At 40.7% G+C, this 18611-nt stretch overlaps 1 protein-coding gene across 3 annotated transcripts in view; it reads right to left on the bottom strand.

The window, feature by feature from the left end:
- The window catches only part of TANC1 (tetratricopeptide repeat, ankyrin repeat and coiled-coil containing 1), a 217317-nt gene extending 209141 nt beyond the window's left edge, over positions 1-8176 (bottom strand). Inside the window, exon 1 of one of the 3 annotated variants that reach the window (XM_019727214.2) lies at positions 8041-8176. The gene's annotated coding sequence lies outside the window, so the exon portion shown is untranslated. Of the gene's footprint in view, positions 1-6855; positions 7195-8040 lie in introns of those variants that run through there. The other 2 variants (XM_074336821.1, XM_019727215.2) reach the window with 2 other exon arrangements.
- Positions 8177-18611: the final 10435 nt, after the last annotated feature.

Raw genomic sequence — 18611 nt, 5'->3', positions numbered from 1 at the left:
TACAGAGGCACAGAGAGGACAACTGGGTCTGGAAAAGACAGTCACGAACCATATCATGAACCATATCACGGAAAGTCTTGAAAGCTATGAATAAAAAGGGGACAGCTACTGCTCTTATCTGTCCTTGAATCAGCTATGGTCTTTTCAGCTGCAAATAACAAAAGTAAGTGATTATAAATGACTTTACACTGTGGTCTTAAAACTGTTTTGCTCATGCAGCATGAACAGTAAAAAATTAAATATGTACTCCCACTATGCTATAAGTTGTATATAACTTACACAATTAAAACACTAGAGTTATGAATTACACGTCTATACTAATGAAGTGAGTACATTATAAACATTCCTTGAGAACTTTTTAAAGCTACTTTATAATCCAGCAATTCTACTTCTGGGTATTTATCTGAAGAAATATAAAACACTAATTCAAAAAGATATATGCGTCCCTATGTTCACTGCAGTACTATTTACAATAGCCAAATATGGACCAATAGACAATCAGATAAAGAAGATGTGGTACATATATACAATGGAATATTACTCAGCCATAAAAAAAAATGAAATCTTACCATTTGCGACAACATGGATGGACCGAGAAGGTATTAATTATGTTAAGTGAAATAAGACAGAGAAAGACAAACACCATATGATCTCATTTACATGTGGAATCTAAAGAACCAAATAAATGAACACACAAAATAGAAACAGACTCAAAGATACAGAGAACAAACTGATGGTTGCCAGATGGGAGGGGGTTGAGAGCCTGGGTGAAAAAGATGAAGGGGTTAAGAAGTACAAATTGTAGGTACACAATAGTCATGGGGATGTAAAGCACAACATAGAGAATATAGTTGATAATGTTACAATAACTATGTATAGTGCCAGGTGGGTACTAGACTAATCAGTGGGATCACTTTGTAAATTATACAAACATTTAACCACTATGCTGTACATCTGAAATTAATATAAAATAATACTGAATATCAACTGTAATTGAAAAAAATTTAATTGATTTAAAAAACTTGTTAAAGGATGAGAACAATTCAAACAGTATTATTGTTTTTATTTATTTATACAAACCCATATACAATTTTTATACCAACTTCCTATTAAATTTGATTTAAAATTCATTTCCTAATCTCCAAATAAGACATTTTCTTGTTCCTATATACTTACACTATTTCATTACAATTTCTTTGCAAGAATCTGTTTAAGCCATGTGCCAATTTTTATGGAAGTCAGTTTATTTAAAACTAGGTAACATAATCCATAAATCCATTTACATGGATAGAGTCCACCAAAGGCAAGAAAAAGAATGAAGGTACTATTGCCAATGCCACCAGGTTGTACAATGCCCCACTCTTCCCTTGAGTGACCACAAATCATCTAAGTAACAGAAGACTTTCATATATACCAACCAACATCGACCCATCTATTAAATATTAATAAAGCTTAATTTTTGTTTAGATAAAGTTTTAATATTTTCTTCCTCCCATACTGGATGATCTAGTACACTCCACTTTGGAGATCACTGTCTCAAACAATAATGAGACTTCTTTTCTCACTTGAGAAAGTCACAGTGGTTCTAGGGTTGGTTAATTCAGCAGCTAAAAAAGTCACTGTCGTCTTAGGCACCTTCCATGTTTGTACTCTGTGAGCCTCAGACAGTCAATCTGTTCTATTTTGCTGACAACCGTAGATTCCCAATATGGTGAGACCCAATAGTATCACATATCTAGTCATTAACCAGTCAACAGAAACAGGAATGGCATTCCTAAAGTTAAACTGCTTTAATCAGGATTCACTCCCCGGGGAAGGAGACACACACCCAACTTACCATGCGGTACACAGCCGGTGGAAAATCAAAAGCAGGATTATGTTATCGAATAAGGTGGTAAATTATTACAGCAATGGCCCCTGCAGTAAATCATGTAACCAACAGAGCATGAGTGAGCCTAGGCACAGGCAGAAGAACCATCTAGCTGAACCCAGCTCTGAATCCCGAGAAAATAAACAGTTGTCTGTGTAAGCCACAAGGAGGAAAGGGGAGCAGGATGGGGAATGCGGTGGCATGGACAACAAACCATCCCTGCCATAGCACTCTATTTATGTAGAACAATGAGGGAAGAAAACACTACAGTTTCATTTCCACAGATGTTTTTTAAATTCAAACATCAGAGTCAGCAAGCACTCAATAAACATTAATAATTGATGCTACTAATCCCAAGTAATTTAGTATAAAGCATGGCAGAAAGAGGCGTGTATAATGAGTTACATGGGAATAATGACCACCTCCCGAGTTTTTTGCAGTAATTCAATACTCTGTTACACTAGTGCCTATAAACACAGCGATTCAAATCCCCACACAATGTGAAAACATCTACTACTCTCAACACTGTGGAGTGTATGACACAGGAACATTAAAAATGTCCATACCCTTTGGCATATTGGTATGTTGTTATGAACAGCAATTCCACTTTTGGAAACATATCCTACAATAGAAACATCCTGTATTTTGTTTACCCAGATCCTTCCCTCTTCCATTAACAATAACCCCTTTCTTTGTGGGACGTTTTGTCTCCCCATAATCACATCTTGTGGGTCTCATGGGGACTGCCAACCATACCTCTCCGTTGGTTGGCATGAGTCCAATCAGGTTCTCTCCAGGGTTTCCCCAAATTGGAACTAAAAGCAAAGAGTCAGTTTCTTGAAGATGTGAGGTTATGAAGCTACCAGCAGCCAGGTACCCCTGTGTACTGGGTTCTGAGCTGGGTCTTGAGATTTAATGATGAGGAAATCACATCTGAGCCAAAGGGCTCTGCTAGCCTAAGAGATATTTCTTTCCAACACATTTAAATGTAAAGAATGGACTGGCTAAATACATTATAGTAATGTATGTAACAAACTTACTAAACAGCAATTAAAATAATGCCAAAGAAGAATGCACTGATAGGACAGGGGAAAAAAGCACATTATGTAAGGATATACTGTACTCTAAACTGTGCAAATATATTGCACACACCCTTGTACATCGAATCTTTTTCAGATTTCTCCAGAAGCACATATAATATAGGACCCTGTTTTTGCATTACTACGTATGCATGAAAAGGTCATAGCCAAGTGTTTCTTAGAAACTGCCCCACCCCACCCTGACTCCCAGAGGTAATAAAGCCACTGTTCATGATGGGCAAGTAACCCTAGATGTGCTGGGGTGGGGCAGGGAAGGTGGTGAGTCATTGGCTCTGGGCTACATGGGTGAACATCCTGGGTTCACATCTATATACAACGGTGCTGGAAGATTTTTACTAAATTTCCCCTGTGGTAGTGGGAAAACCTGTGCTAAAATCCAGGGACGATACCATCCTTCTGCAACACTTTTCTTGTCCTTGATATTCTTGCCTATGGGATTCTTCTTTCCAGAATATTCTCCTTGATCACACATACCTGCAGGAGCTCCTAAAGACAACATCTACCCTGGAAGGGCAACCATCCTCAGTGACACAGCCAGCCAAACCAGAACCCCTTTCACTCCACAAGATAATGTCCCCCACAGGCTTCTTTACCAAAAATCCCCTTGTCATTCAAAATCCATTCTCTGATAAGAAAAAACTGGAAGTTCTTCTTCAGCTTTGCTGCTCTCATCCCTTTCTGGTACATGGATAACAAAGTCTCCCACCCTCATTAGCAAATACTGCTTCGTGAATCTCTTTCCTCACACACAGAGCAATGGCAGCTGTTACCATCAGTCCGTCAGACAGTCGGCACTGATTGACACATCCTCTTCATGCAGCTGAGACACTACTGCTTAATATTTAGAATAAGTTTACAAAGCTGAAAATGGATGGTCTGCTAAGACATAAAAGAGCTTACAGTTTAGCACAGAATTTTATGAAGAACCTTTTAAAGAAAATCTATACCAGCTTCCACACGAGTGTCAAGTTGTACTCAGTGCTCTTAAGTAGGCAAGCAGGACACAGGACAAACATTTAGAACCCTGCAAACATTTAGTGAAAATGGGTCACCTGCAACCTACTATTTCTTTACCATTAAACCAATAGTACTATAAGGGAAGAATTTACTTAGCCCACACAGTGCTGCAAAACCTGATTTATCCAGATATCAGTAAAAAGAACCCAAAAAGGGTAACACCAAAAAAGAGACATTCATCCAGGCTTTGTAAATTAAACTGAAAGATAAGATGAAAGGCAAATAATATGTATATTTCTTATTTTTAAAAAGACATACAAATTTGAGAAGTGATTTCCTCAAGAATGCTGTCTGGGGTGCTAGTCCAGATTACAAATTACACTTTACCCTGAAGCTTACTTAATAAAATAGAAGTTGAGAATAAACAAATGATTAGTTTGAGATATATGTATTTCTGAACTCTGTGATGGGAGAAAGTTTTATTACCATTATCAGTGAACTGTTTTTAATGGTTGACATAAAAGCATAGATATTAACGCTGGGGTTCTAAAACCAGAGTAACCCATACATGAAATACTGTAGGAAACTACAACATGTTAACATTAGTCTGTTTGTCAGGTTTTAGCCAATTCACAGGTCGATGCCCTGAATAAAGAAAGGTACAGTGGAGGAATAGGGAGAATCAGAAGACCTAGGTTCAAGTTAAACTCCACCATTTATAGATGCTATTGAGCAAATGGATCTAAGTTGCCCCACCTCAGTTTACTGAATTGAGGGTTCAGGGATGAAATATGTAAGTAAAGCCCTTTATAAACCCCAAAGTACTGTTCTAATATTATAGCACTGACTCCAGAATGCCTGCATTTCTCAAACTCTTGGAGAGTCATAGAACTTTAGGGTTGAAAGGTAATTGCATTTTAGGGATGATAATGTTGAGAAAATCAAGGGCCAGAAAGGCTTAAGAGCCTTTCACAGGAAACACTTTTGTAAACTGGTGGGGGCTTAGGGAGAGATTCTAGTTTTCCACCAATGAAATATGTATTTAGACAGTTCAAAACAAAACTATCCTAGGACTAAAACATATCCCTCCCCAGAGAAAGAGACAGAGACAGAGACAGAGAGAGAGAGAAAGACAAACAGACACAAACACACACACATGGTCCCAGTCTTATGATGGTTCGACTTACAATTTTCTTGACGTTATGATGGTGTGAAAGTGATACATATAATAAATTACATGAGATATTCAGCAATTTATTCTAAAATAGGCTTTCTGTTAGATGAGTTTGCTCAACTGTAGGCTAATGTAAGTGTTCTGAGCACATATAAGGTAGGCTAGGCTAAGCTATGATGTGCATGTTCGGTAGGTTAGGAGTATTAAACGAATTTTTGACTTGTGATATTTTCCACCTATGTTGGGTTTATCGGGACGTAACCCCATCGTTAAGTCGAGGAACATCTACATATCCGTATAAATCCTCTGCGTTATTTTGCTTTTGTAAACTTTACTCCTGTAACTTAAAATTTAAACTAAACTTTTCCTCGGAAAGAGAAAAATAAAGCCATTTCTCTGGCTATGAGACTCACAGCCTACTTTCAACCCAACCCCAACAAAACCTTTACAATTGGGTTAGAAAAGTCTAACGGAAACATTGACATAACACTAACCTCCAGCTACATGGGCAGGCATCGTTATAATATGGATTACAGTTCTACTAGCCCAGGGATACTGGTTTTAATGTTCCCTGGGAGATAAAGAATTAATCAGCAATTTAGAAAGGGATGTCACCTAAAAATGGACAGTTAATGGAGATGATTCCATTGCCTTTAAAACTGTGTCCTCAATCACCCAGTATCAAAAACCCACTATGGCACCAAAGAAATTGTGTGTGGTTAAAGAGACAAAAATGTTCTTTTTTCTACAGGCTGTTATGGGAAGCAGAAAAGGGCTGACTATGAATCAGTTATGTTTTAGTTCCACAGTGGACATAAATTATGATAATTTGGACATTCTGGTGGTTAAACCAAGAAAGCAGGAAAACCATAGCTTCCAAGTCCCCGCAAAAGTTGTTTGTGGCAACCCAGCTGAGAGACAGGGCCATGAAAGGGAGCTTTAAACTTAATTCTGGACTTTCCTGCCTCCATTAAAATCGATGACACTATTTCCCATCCCTTATTGTCAAATCACAACAGTGCGGAAGCCTGGACCGAGTTCACTTGGCAGGTGACAGGACCAACCCTGGGAGGAAGTCCTGAAGGATGTCAGATACCGTATTTCCTTTTCTCCTGCATACTTTTCGTCTTAATTCTGCCAGGATAGATTTACCATGCATTCTCACTGACAATCACCAAGCATTCTGGCTGACACAAACTTTGCAGAAAATGGCATACTCTAGAGAAGGTCCCTCGTGAGATCCTTAAGTAGCTTAAATGAGTAAAACATTCATACTACTACTATAATGAACATCTCTCAGTCCCTCATAAATTCTTTCATTCCCAGCAATCAAGAAGCAGCTGTTAAAATCCAGGCATGGGAATACCTCCAAGCTAGCCAGAGAAGCTTCACAACTGCTTTCTTCTCCTTCCCCTCCCCCCATCCCAGGAGTGCCAGCCTGGCAGGAATAAAGATGACCCAGGAAGGAAAAACAGAGAGAGCAGCCGATCTGGTGAAAGCAGAGATGCAGACTCCCTTCATTTCCACTACAGAGAAACACCAACTCTCTGTACCAACTAACCAGGTTTCTCTTTTCCTCTCCCATTCCTACCGCCTTCAAACACATTAACTTCTGCAGTCTGGTGGTCTGGTATTTCCAGAGTTAGGGACCTCAGCGATCCTAAGCCCTTTCCTCAATAGATCTTGAACCAGGCACTTCCTTTCTGTGCCAGAGCTGGAGGCCCATCCCACGGGAAGATTCAGCTCCTCTTTACCTTGTAACCCGCCCAGACGGCGCTGCAACTCGGGTCAAGTTCAAGATGAAGGTGCCCTCCTAACCTCTCCGAGATGACTCCAACAGGGAACAGCGCTACCGCGACGAGTCCCATCACTCCAGGCATGGGGAGCTGGGGCTGCCGCGAGTGGCCTGGAGGCAGTTGAGAGGGGAAGACTACAGTCTCTCAGCCCCGCGTCCTCCGACTCCCTGGCCGCGGCGCCTTATTTCTACCTGGCCACCGCCGCATTTCCTCCCGGAGCCTTGTACAATAAGTCAAGTAAGTTTTGAGAACGCTTGTCCAGAGACATTTCTGCCTGCAAACACAACACACAATGCCTAGGGCTTCCTTCCTAGCCAGCCGTTCCGGAAAGCTGCCGCGCCAAAGCCGGGAGCCCCGCACACCCCCAGCATTGTTCGCCTGCACCCCAAAGTCCTTCAGGAAGACAGTGCGCCCTGACATAAGTACTCTCAAAGTGACCACTCTCCAAACAACAGGGGGATTCACAATTTTGATACAATTCTCGTCTTTCTCAGCTCCCCTCAATACCTAATCCTACCTGGCTCACCCCCCACCCCCAAAGGAACATGGATATGCTCATTGCAATGTTCTTCCAAGCGAAGCAATAGACTTTCAGCCCAGACTGGGGTATTACGACATCACCCTCCCTGGCTTAAGTTCACCCAGCAACTTCGCGATCCGTGCTCCCCTACACGCGGGGGTCACCCTGGACTCCGCGGTGCTGGAAGCGCCTCTCCCTCGTCTCCCCCGCCCCAGGTACCAGGCGTAGCCCAAGCCCTTGCCAAGCCCGAGGGCTACAGAGGAGGCGAGAAAGGGGGCGAGGAGGCCGGGGGGTGGTGCGTCCTGGGTGCCCTCGAATCCCAGCTCCGCCGGGGGCCGGTTCGGTACAGCTAGGAGGGGATGGCGAAGGGAAGGCGCAGACTCTCCAGAGACGCCAGGACCAAGGCCCGGGGTGCCCAACATGTCTGTTCCTATCCCCGGAAAGCTCCTTGGTGTACCCAGTGGGGGGCGGGGGAGGATCCAGAAACTTTCCCACATGCCTTTCCACTCTCCCCATCACCCTCTCCTCCTCCCCAGGACCCTCTCCTCCCCTCTGCTCCTCTGCATCTGGCCGTGCCCCGGGCGCACAGAGGCCTGCTGTGGCGCCAGGGCGGCGGGAGTTACCTGCTGGGAAAGTTTCCAGCTCCTCGGCGCGATTCCCCACCCCCAGGGCTGGGCCTCCGGGTGCGGCCAGCTCGGCGCTCCGCGGCTGCCTCTCCTCCCGCTTCCGAGGCGGCCGCTGCTGCTGCAGCTGCCACAGCAAAGGCTGCGATCCCGCCCGTCCCCCCGCCTCGCACGGCCCACACCAGGGCCTCATTGGCAGCCCGAATCCCCGCCCTTGCGCGTGTTCCCGAAGGCACCTTCCTCTCGCGCGCGGGCCCGGGCCGCGCCTCCCGCACCCCTCCCCGCCCTGGGCTGCCGCGGCTCCCGGGACCCGTTGAATCGCGGCGCTCGAACTTTCCGCGGGGTTCAGGCCCGGCGCCCCCCTGCTCCGTCTCTCCCGGCCAGGTCTCCAGCTTTCCTCAAGGGGGCTAGTCCCTCGAGTCTGAGCTTGAGCCACTCCCGGACTGGATCAAGATGGGTGATAGTCTTTTTTTCAGTCTCTTTAAAATCAGTGAAGTGACCCGGCCTCCCCTCCTTGCTGCTTTTTAAAAACAACCGAGAAGGACATATGGGAACAATTTACAAAGCTGAAGTTTTATTGGATTCTTTAGGGTGACTTGTGTGACTGTCTTGAATTTTCTCTGCCTCACTTAACTACACACACACACACACACACACACACACACACACTTAAACACTCACTTTCTGGGCAAGAATGTGCTAAGGTAATCGAAGGTGTAAGGAGCATCTCTCGCCTGCCTGCTGTGTCTTTCTTTCGCCAGAGCGAATTGGGGACGTTTAGGGACCGGAGATTGCCCTGGTGTCCCCGGGGCCCGGTGTCTACAGCCTCCTCTGACAGCTCCAGGCTGGCCCTGTGCTGTCTGTGCTACATCTACCGAAGGCTAACGACGGGCTTTTATCCGCGGGAGGAGTAGGTATGGAGCCGGGAGAATACAAAGATGCTATTATTGTTTTGGCTGGTAGGAGTGAATGAAATTCCCAAGTTCCCAAAATGTTTTGTTATTCCGCAGCAGAGCGAGACCCGGGATAGGGCCTACTGATTCAGGAGTCCTGGTTTCGCTGGCTTCCCCTAAGAATCCCAGGCAGCCTGGGATTCCTATTCAGGTTGGGCGGCTCAGCCCACTCCACACCCAAAGCCCTTTAGACCAGACCAGACCAGCCTTGTCCACCGAAGGATCAACCAGGACTGCTGTGCCTTGTGTGGCCTGCGGGACTTGTGCACGAGTCACCCCAACGGTGTGTCTGGAACTGGGAATACAGAAGTTCCTATAAATGGATTTATTGGCAACCTCTAACCTTGCTGTGGCAAACCCGCCTTTAAAGACAACTGTTTTAAACAAGTTCCCCCATAAAAACTTCAACCTCACGCAGAGCTTCCCAATGTAAAGATATCCGGGGAGGGGAGTGTCCATACTTAAAGTTCTTACGAAAAGGGGCAGGAAGCAAAATGCCACACTAATCGCTCTACGTAAATAAAAAATGCTGAAATTTGCTGGATTTTTCACCCATAGTTTCAAAGGCCTGATTATTTCTGCACTGATATTTGAGCAGTAAACATATCAGCAGCATTGAAGTTCTAAAACAAAGCAAGACAGAAATATTTAAAGTAAACTATCAACTTATTAAACCAGAAAAACCGTTGACTTATTTCTTCACTCTGAAATGTCTCATTGCTGAAAAACACTGTAATGTATTTTATTTAACTTCTCTTGAAATGCATAAAAGTTAGCAATCTTTCAACAATAGATGAAAAAGCCAGACAGCCACCTTAATGATGAAAGAATGACATAAACAAAAGAAAAAAAGAGAAACTCCATGGTAGTTTTAACTAATCTGAACTATTGAGATATAAAAGAAACAATCCTGGAGAAATAGACTGGTCTAATTCCCTGCCTCAGACTTCTTTATAATTGGTGAAATGTATAATGGCTGAAATCGACAATTTGTATCACGTTCTGTCTTGGGCTCTTCTAAGCTATATTCACCAAGTTTTTGATGAAATAGCGTAGTTAAATTCGGTTTTGAAGACAGTGAGATTCATTTTTTCCCCTCTATCCTCAGAGCTCCCTAAGTAGCAAGTAGAAAAACACATAAAGTAAATATGTTAATTACTGGAATCGTCTTTAGATTCTTTTTAGTTGAAAAAAATGTCTTCAGTGTTTCAGAAGTCACAGTCACGAAAGAAGTAACTTCATCACTGCCTAGTTAGGAGTGCTTAATATTCGAAACAGGCATATAGCTAGCAATCTGAAATTTGTACACAGAGGGCCCTGTCTCCCCTTCTTCCTGTAGTGCTTATATAATCCAAACTACATATGTTATTATGCACAATCTGATCTCCAGCTTTAAACAGCTAACATTACATACAGTATGTTATACTAAGAACATCAAAGCTGTCTGAAGCTGTGAGTGAAAATGGTACATTTTATAGAAGACAAGGCCAAAAACACCAAGTAATAAAAATTCATGGATGAGGGGGGAAAAGGGGACCCATTAAGATCAAGTCTGTAAGAAAATATTTGAACGTTTTCTAAGCATCAAATATGTGAAGTATTAGCTGAGCACAGGTTCAAAAAAATGATATTTAATGCTTTTTTTAAACTCTGCTTTTCCTTTTAAAAATGTAAAATGTTTTTAGTTAGTTGTTAGGTGATGGTTTATTTGTATTTTGGGGGAGGGGAGAGCAAGAATCACCTCTTGCTTTTCTTGGGGGTATTTCAGCTCATCCCATTAAGTTTAAAAAGCTCACTCATTACATTTCTGTTGATTCGAACTGAAAAAGAAATATGGATCACATGACTATTATATACTGAACACATTCCCAAACATATATACCATATACTGGATTCCATTTTTAAAGTTTCTGTCAGTCTGCCAGCAATGTAGCTTTTCTCAGTAGAATGCAAGAAAACAGCAAATAAACTGGTTATTTTACCGTGCAATTTACATCCCAGGGCAATAGGCTGAGGAAGGCGTGAAAAGAATGTAGCTTGTGCATGTTACAATGCTTTTTCTCTTGCTCAGATTCTTAAGTACTTCTATTTTAAATCAAGCCTAAGTTAGGATCATAGCCAGTGTTTATTATATAGTATGTGTAGTATAGAATACATAGTGAGAAGTGAAATGTTTAAAACAGTGTAATAATTAAATACAAAAACTGAGACAGGACTTAAAAAAAAAAATTAAGGCAAGGTAGGGAATCCAGACTCAAAATAATTCAGCCCACAAACACTTTTCACCTACTTTGGAGTATCTTTTAATGTTTACAGAATTCATTCTACTTTGGTCCATTCGTTCTTCCTTTCCCTTTTAACATTTTGGGGAGAAAAGGAATTTTTAAAGGCGTGGGAATACTGAAATAGTTGGATTATAGGTAGAAATCAGTTGGGAAAAGCAATGAAATTACATACCCCTACACAATCCGTGCGTGTGTAATGATCCATGGTCACACACACATACCAGTGCCATGGTCAGATGTGAGCTAATGGCAGACATTCGTCCAGGGATATTGAAAGCCATAGTTGTGCACAGTTAGCCAGGCAGTTAAATTAAAAAAGTCATCTAATGGGACATATAAACACCTCTTCAGGTCTAGCATATGGCCTGGCAATATTGTAGAAACTCATCCAATAGGGGTGAGGCAGTGAATTATTAATATTTAAACCGATAAGGAATCCACCGAGGAAAGAAAGTAGGGAGATAGATTCAGGGGTTCACATTTCCTTATAAGAATGTAGGAGTAACTAAAAGCCTGGGAGAATCTGGTTTAAGATGGCATGCCATCTGACTAGCATTTTAAATATAGATTTAGACCAATCTTCTGATGGTGAAATGATCTATAAGGAGATATAGAAATTTCCCATGTTCAGGAAGGGTGAGGTAATATAATCAGGTAGTAATCCCTCCAATAAATGTTGTTGAATGTGGCTAAGCTGGCTTAAAAAGAAATGTGCCGTTTAACTTTGAGTATAACAAATGCATTTTAATATTCTCCACCCTGGGAGTGGTGCTTTCTCTCCTCTCAGCAAGTTGTATAAAAAGGCACTCACATAGGAGTCGTCATATCTGGACTCCAGTTCTGACTTTGGCAATTGTAATTCCTGGCAATTCATTTATCCTTTTGAGCCTTGTCTCCCTCATCTGTGAAATAAGGAGTACAGCATAGGATTGCCGCCTCACACATTTGTCGGGAAGATGAAATAAAATAAGGTGACAAGCACTTAATAAATTAGAAAATGCTCTACAAAAGCCAACTTTTATTTAACAGACAACAAACTGTGTTTTTCCCTCCCCATTATCTAGGACCAGTTTGGTTGGAATAACAACCTAAAGGCTTGATTGGAGCAGTCCAGAATGCCACATTTGCCAAATGTGAAAGGAAGAGAGCCTTAAAGATGATTTAGTAGTACATAATAACTCCAATTAAACTCTCAGAGGCTCATCTGGGGGTAAATTGGCAGTTCTTGTCTCAAACAGTAGTCAGGAACCATTTATAGAGTTATATTTTTTCCTGTGTTAGTGTTAAGGAGGGATATTGTAGTATATGTACAATACGTGTGTATCTCAGTTTATGCAGATCGACATATGGAAATTCCTAAATACACAATATATTCATTTCAAGGAAATGTTTTCTTTAAAAAATTCTTGCTGAGATTCTTTGCAAGTGCCACTACAATCTTATTTACATTTTAAATTACTAACCATCCTTTCAATTTTGTGAAATAGTATTGATAAACACTCATGAGATTAGGAGCTTCACTCATATAAATATGTTCTGTAAGACCAAGCACTATTGAAAACTCCTTTGCAAAGGAGTTTTATATTTGTATTTATTTGAAGAAATATAAATCAGAGAATAGCACCCACCAAAACTTTTGGTTTAAGAGGGTGAAGAGCCGAGCCAAAATGGAAACTTTGGTTTTGTTCAAAAATCAATTTGCTGGTCCCCCTTTGATGATCAGACAACCTAATCCAGAAAAAGAGGAGGAATATTGATACTATTGATGATGATGATGAATTTTCTAGAAGGGAGAGAGGTGTCTCCACGAAAGGGCAGTGCAGAATAGATAGAAGCTACTTCCAAGCCAAAATGTACATAAAGCGGGATTCCTCCATCTAGAAGACTAGTTTTTCAACTAGTCTTGGGATTTTAATACAATAATTAGAAGTTCTATTAAAGATCTGAACATTTTAGATTTAGGGCAGAAATGTTTAAATATAAACGTTTGCTCTCTATAACTTTCATGTATGTCACGTCTAACTGTTTCAATGGCTTTAACAGGAGTCATGTCTGCCTAAGAGAAAATAGGGCACTATGTAATTATCAGGAGAAATTAAACTACTGGGCTTCATTAGAGAAGTCACCCCTTACCTAGAGCATTTGCTCTAAAAAACAGCTACTTGGTAAAGATTGATTTGACCTCCTAGTGAGCTGTAGCTAAAGCCCTGCTACCTTTCCGTGAATTCAAAGCTCTTCCTAAACCTCTTTTTGCTTTTACAGCTAATCTATTGCTTCTCACTCTTCAAGGTTTTCAGTGCCTTTGAAAAGACCACCTGAAGGGAAAGAGATTACGGATACAATTAGAATAGAAACAGGTTAAAACAAGACGTCAGGAACCAAAAATACGACAGCAACACTGGGGGTTAAAATTGGATGGTATCCTCTTAGGTTCTTCCTGCTCTTTCTAATTCTCGACGCTCTCATCCTACCTTCAGGAGCCAACCAGGATGTTAGAGGCCTAAATCTTGACAAGGAATTGGTACCGTTATCGAAAAGGAGAAAAAAAAAAAAAAAATGTCCTAATGTTTATCTGGGAAGCTATATTTATCTTATTTCAAAATCAGGTGGCATGTGGAGAAACTGGATCACTCATACATTGCTGGTGGAAATATAAAATGATACAACCACTTTGGAAAATGGTTGGGCAATCTCTTTTAAAAAAAAAGAAAAGAAAACTAACCGTGAGACTACCATAAGACCCAGCAATTGTACTCCTAGACGTTTATTCCAGAGGAATGATGATTTACGTTCACTCAAAAACGTATATACAAAAATAAATAAATAAATAAATAAATAAAAATAAACGTATATACAAATATTTATAACAGCTTTATTGGTAGTAGACAAAAAGTGGAAACAACCCAGACATCCTCAACAGATGGATGGTCAAACAAACCGTGGTGCATCTATGTCATGGAATACTAGTCAGCAATAGAAAGGAATGAACTGTTGTGCACACAACTTGGTAGAAGCTGCAGGGGATTATGCTGAATGAAGAAAAAGGCAATTCTGAAAAGTTACATACTGCATGATCCATTTATATAACATTCTTGAAATGACAAAGTTATAGAAATGGAGGACAGCTTAGTGGTTGCCAGGAGTCAGAGATGGCGTGAATAGGAGGGGGCAAGGGGAATGTGGCTATAAAAGGATAACAGAAGAGATCCTTGTAGTGATGGAAATGTCCTGTTTCTTCACTATGTCAATATCAATATCCTTGTGGTCACGTCGTATAGTTTGGCAAGATATCACTGTTTGAGAAAAACTAGGTAAAGCGCATAGGAGAGCTTTGTATCATTTCTTACAACTGCATGACCTCAAAACAAAAAGTTTAATATTAAAAAATCAGATGGCAGAAAATACTCAGGAAGTTGAAAATCAAAATGTTAGATAAAATCGCCATTAAAAGGAAGGCCCTATATATTGTCACTTAAAATAACAAATGTATCAAAAGCAAAGTCTACAGATATTGATTAAAATATAAAATCCAGAGGCCCTTGAGAAGAGTGATCTGTATAAGGCTCTTCTCAATAAATAAGGCTGATGACCAAATGGCAGAGCAGCTTAAAAGCTGGTCATAGTGAGTCTCACAGCGTTTTCTGCTAGAACGTAAGCTCCATAAGGACAAAGAACATGCTGCATGATTGACTGAATACAAATGGCGCATTTTTCCTAGTTATCTATTGCTGTGTACCAAACTACCCCAAACTTGGTGTCTTTATATCAAGACAAGCTAGGGTTTGACTTGGCTCAGCAAGGTAGTGCTCACTCAGGATCCCTCATGCTGGTCAGAATGTGGCTCCGTGGGGTCTGGTGCCTGGACTGGGAAGACCCAGAAGAGCTGGAGCTCCTTAGGCATCTGTCTCCATGTGATTTCTCCACATGGCAGCCGCAGCATAGCCACTGTCTCTTATATGGCAGCTGAAGGCTCCCAGAGCGAGTTCCCCAGAGCAAGGGAAGCCGCATGGCCTTTTCTAACCTAGACTCAGAAGTCACACAGCAACCTTTAATATTCATTGAGAGTTGCCATGGTGTGATAAAAATACCTTGGGCTTTAGACAGACAGATCTGCATTCACAGCCCAGTTCTCCTCTTCTTAGCTATGAGCCCCGGGCAAAGTGATTTAACCTCTTTGCAACCCAAGGTGAAACTTATCTTAATAACTGTCATGAGAATTCCTCTTCAGAAGGTCTGTACAGGGAAAACACTCATTGGGTCAGGAAGTGAGAACTTTGGTTCTGAGTATGAGTTAGAGGGCAAGACATGACAGATGAGGGCCAGACTGCTCTGAGTGTGACAGGAAGAGGAATTTGTGTTTGCTTCTAAGGTGAAGAGGTAAGAGGAAACAGTAAGATAGCAAAAGTCACAAAGCAATGTGTACGAAAGACCACCCTGCACCCCAGAAGTTCCCTGCAATGAGGTGGCTCAAGGACATTTTAAGAATGAGAGAGTGCCTATTATTCAATTTAAAGTTGTTTGTGGAAATGGGTTACTTCTGTGTGTCCTGTGCTATTCTTTCTCCCTCTGCACTTGACACGACTTGTACTTTTAATAACAAAGATTATAACTACTTTTCAATATAGTGGCACAAAATAGGTAACAAATGGTAACAGGTATTATAGTTCTTGTTCAAAAACTCAAATTTACATGTCTTAATAAAAATGACTTATTAATTATTACTTGACACACCAGTTAAGGCTAGAATCAAAGAAAACTCAGCTTAAAGGACTAGCCAATAACAAAGTGTTATATTGGCTCACTTAAGTGGCAAGGCCATAGGTAAAGCAAAGATCCATTCTCTTTCCATCCTCTTCTCAGCTACGTATAGCACGAGCTTCATCATCTTAGTGCTGATTCCTCTTGACAATGTAACATGGCTACCAACTGCAAATGGGCTGTGTGCTTCCTTGTTTATATCCCATAGAAGAGAATGAACATTCCTGTCCCAACATTCCAAGCAAGAGTCCTGAAACTCACCTTGATTGGACCATCTGAGGTCCAATGTCCACTTGCAGATCAAGGACAGTTGAACAGGGAAGTGGAATGTGCTGATTGGCCTAAGTCAATCCTGGCCTATCTCTGCCGTTAGAGGCGGTGGTGGCTAGTTTGCCTTGACATATGTAGGCTACACTAGAAAAGGTTGCATTCCCGAATGAATATCTGAGGGAGAAGCAAACCATAAATATCTACCACAGTTGGAAAATATGAGTTACAGACAAAAGTTCTCCAAATTTGAACAATATGGGGAAGAAATAATCAAGGAGAATCTTTGGTGGATTTTTACAATTAGGAAATAAAAAAAACTAGATTGGAAATCACAGATATAACAAGAAGCAAAATAAAGGACTAGAAAAGGATAATAGATTAAAAATGAAATAAAAAGGTCTGGAAGGAAAAAACAGACAGGCAAAGATAAATTAATTGTAAGAGTCTTGGTTCAATAAGAAGCTAATGGGTTTTGTTTCTCCTTGAACATGAATGACACACAGGCCTAATTATAAGGCTTATTACAGTCATCAGCAAAGTGGAAAAGAACAGAACAAGAACAACTTGTAACAAATCTCACCTAAAAAAAGTGGGGGCCAATACTAAATAAGAGATGGATACAAATAAAGAAGTATCTGAAACCCAATTACCTAATGGCAATATTTATGTGATTCTTTTCCCTTTTAATGTGTTAATACTTTGAATACTACAAATGGAATAAACAAAAAATAGTTTTCAACAATAAATACTGACATTGTTTCATACTTGCATTAGGTTCCTATGGCTACTGCCACAAATTACCAGAAACTTTATGGCTTACAATAACAGAAATTCACTTTCTCACAGTTATGGAGGCCAGAACTCCAAATGCTCTCTGCTCCCTCTGAAGACTCAGAGAATCCTTCCTTACCACTTCCAGCTTCTGATGGCTGCAAGCATTTCTTGGCTTGTGGCTGCATAACCCCTGTTCCTGCCTCCATCTTCATATGGCCTTGTTTACTTCCAATAGAAGAGAATGCATATTCCTGTGGGCATCTTCTAGTCTCCTGTCTGTCACAAATCTTTCTCTGCCTTTCTTTATAAGGACACTTGTTATTGTATTCAGGGCCCCTACCCAGATAATCTAAGATGATCTAATCCCTAAATCCTTAATTTAATTGCATCTACAGAGATCCTTTTTCTAAATAAGGTAACATTCACAAGTTCCAGGTATTTGGATATGGATGTGTATTTTGGGGGGCCACCACTAAACTTACTACAATATTTGCTAAAACAGAAAAATAAGCTAATAAAATTGAATAAAGATCGTAAGTGTAGATTTAAATTTATAAATCAATTATGTTTGCTAATGAAATGTTTATGGTTCTATTATTTTTTCTGTTTAATGTAAGTAATTTATTTACTGTATTGAAATAATGTACATAGATGTAGTCAACTAGAGATTTTTATCATTACTCTTAAAAACATGCAATTAAATTGATGACAAATGGGTGAAATATTTTAGTTTAAGAAAATGCATTTCCACTAGTGATTTTTTTTAAATGAAAAATCAAACTTTGGGGAGCCATTATATACACATTACCCTAATAAAAAATATATTAGAATGATAAAACCCAGCTTGTACATCAGAGTCTAGTTAGGAAAGAAACCAAGCTAGGTATTTCAAAGAGAGAGCATTTAATACAGAAAACTATGTTGTTCAAAGAGCTGAAAGGTCAAACAGGGAAAGGTAGGTAACCCTGAGATTAGTAGGACAGAAAGACAGAAAGCAGCTGAGGGTAGAAAAAGGAAGAAGAAACACCATAATACTATAGAATAGGACTGTACTTCTTACTGTGTCACTGGAAATGGTAAACAGGATGGCTGGAGTACTGGGGAGAGGGCGTCCGGAAATGAAGTCATCTCTAGAGATACTGCCAGAAACAGAAAGAAAAGGAACTATGACTTCTCCCCTCTTTCCTTTGAATGCCGTCTAATTTTCTGCTGGCATCTTCTATTGGTAGAACCGAACAGGAAGCAGCTAGAAAGGAAGCCTGGGAAATGTGGTTTGCAGTCTCCTAGGCCCAGCCAGCATTTCAAAGCAGATTATGGAAGGGTTGATGTGAAGCTGAAAGACAACAGGTAAAATAATCAGCATATCCAGTGATGTGGAAAAGCAGGTATATTTCTACATTGCTGATGACACTGTAAGTCAGAATACTGAGATAAGTCACTTCATATCCACTGACTAAATCATGCCACTTTGGGGAACATGATGGAAAGAAATAACCTAAAGGCAAAAAAGAAATACAGAAGTTATACAAAG

The sequence above is a fragment of the Rhinolophus sinicus genome, linkage group LG01 (assembly GCF_036562045.2).
Source record: "Rhinolophus sinicus isolate RSC01 linkage group LG01, ASM3656204v1, whole genome shotgun sequence".
Classification (NCBI taxonomy): domain Eukaryota; kingdom Metazoa; phylum Chordata; class Mammalia; order Chiroptera; family Rhinolophidae; genus Rhinolophus; species Rhinolophus sinicus.
The sequence above is the reverse complement of the archived record's forward strand: the minus strand, read 5'-3'. Positions and strand labels throughout refer to the sequence as shown.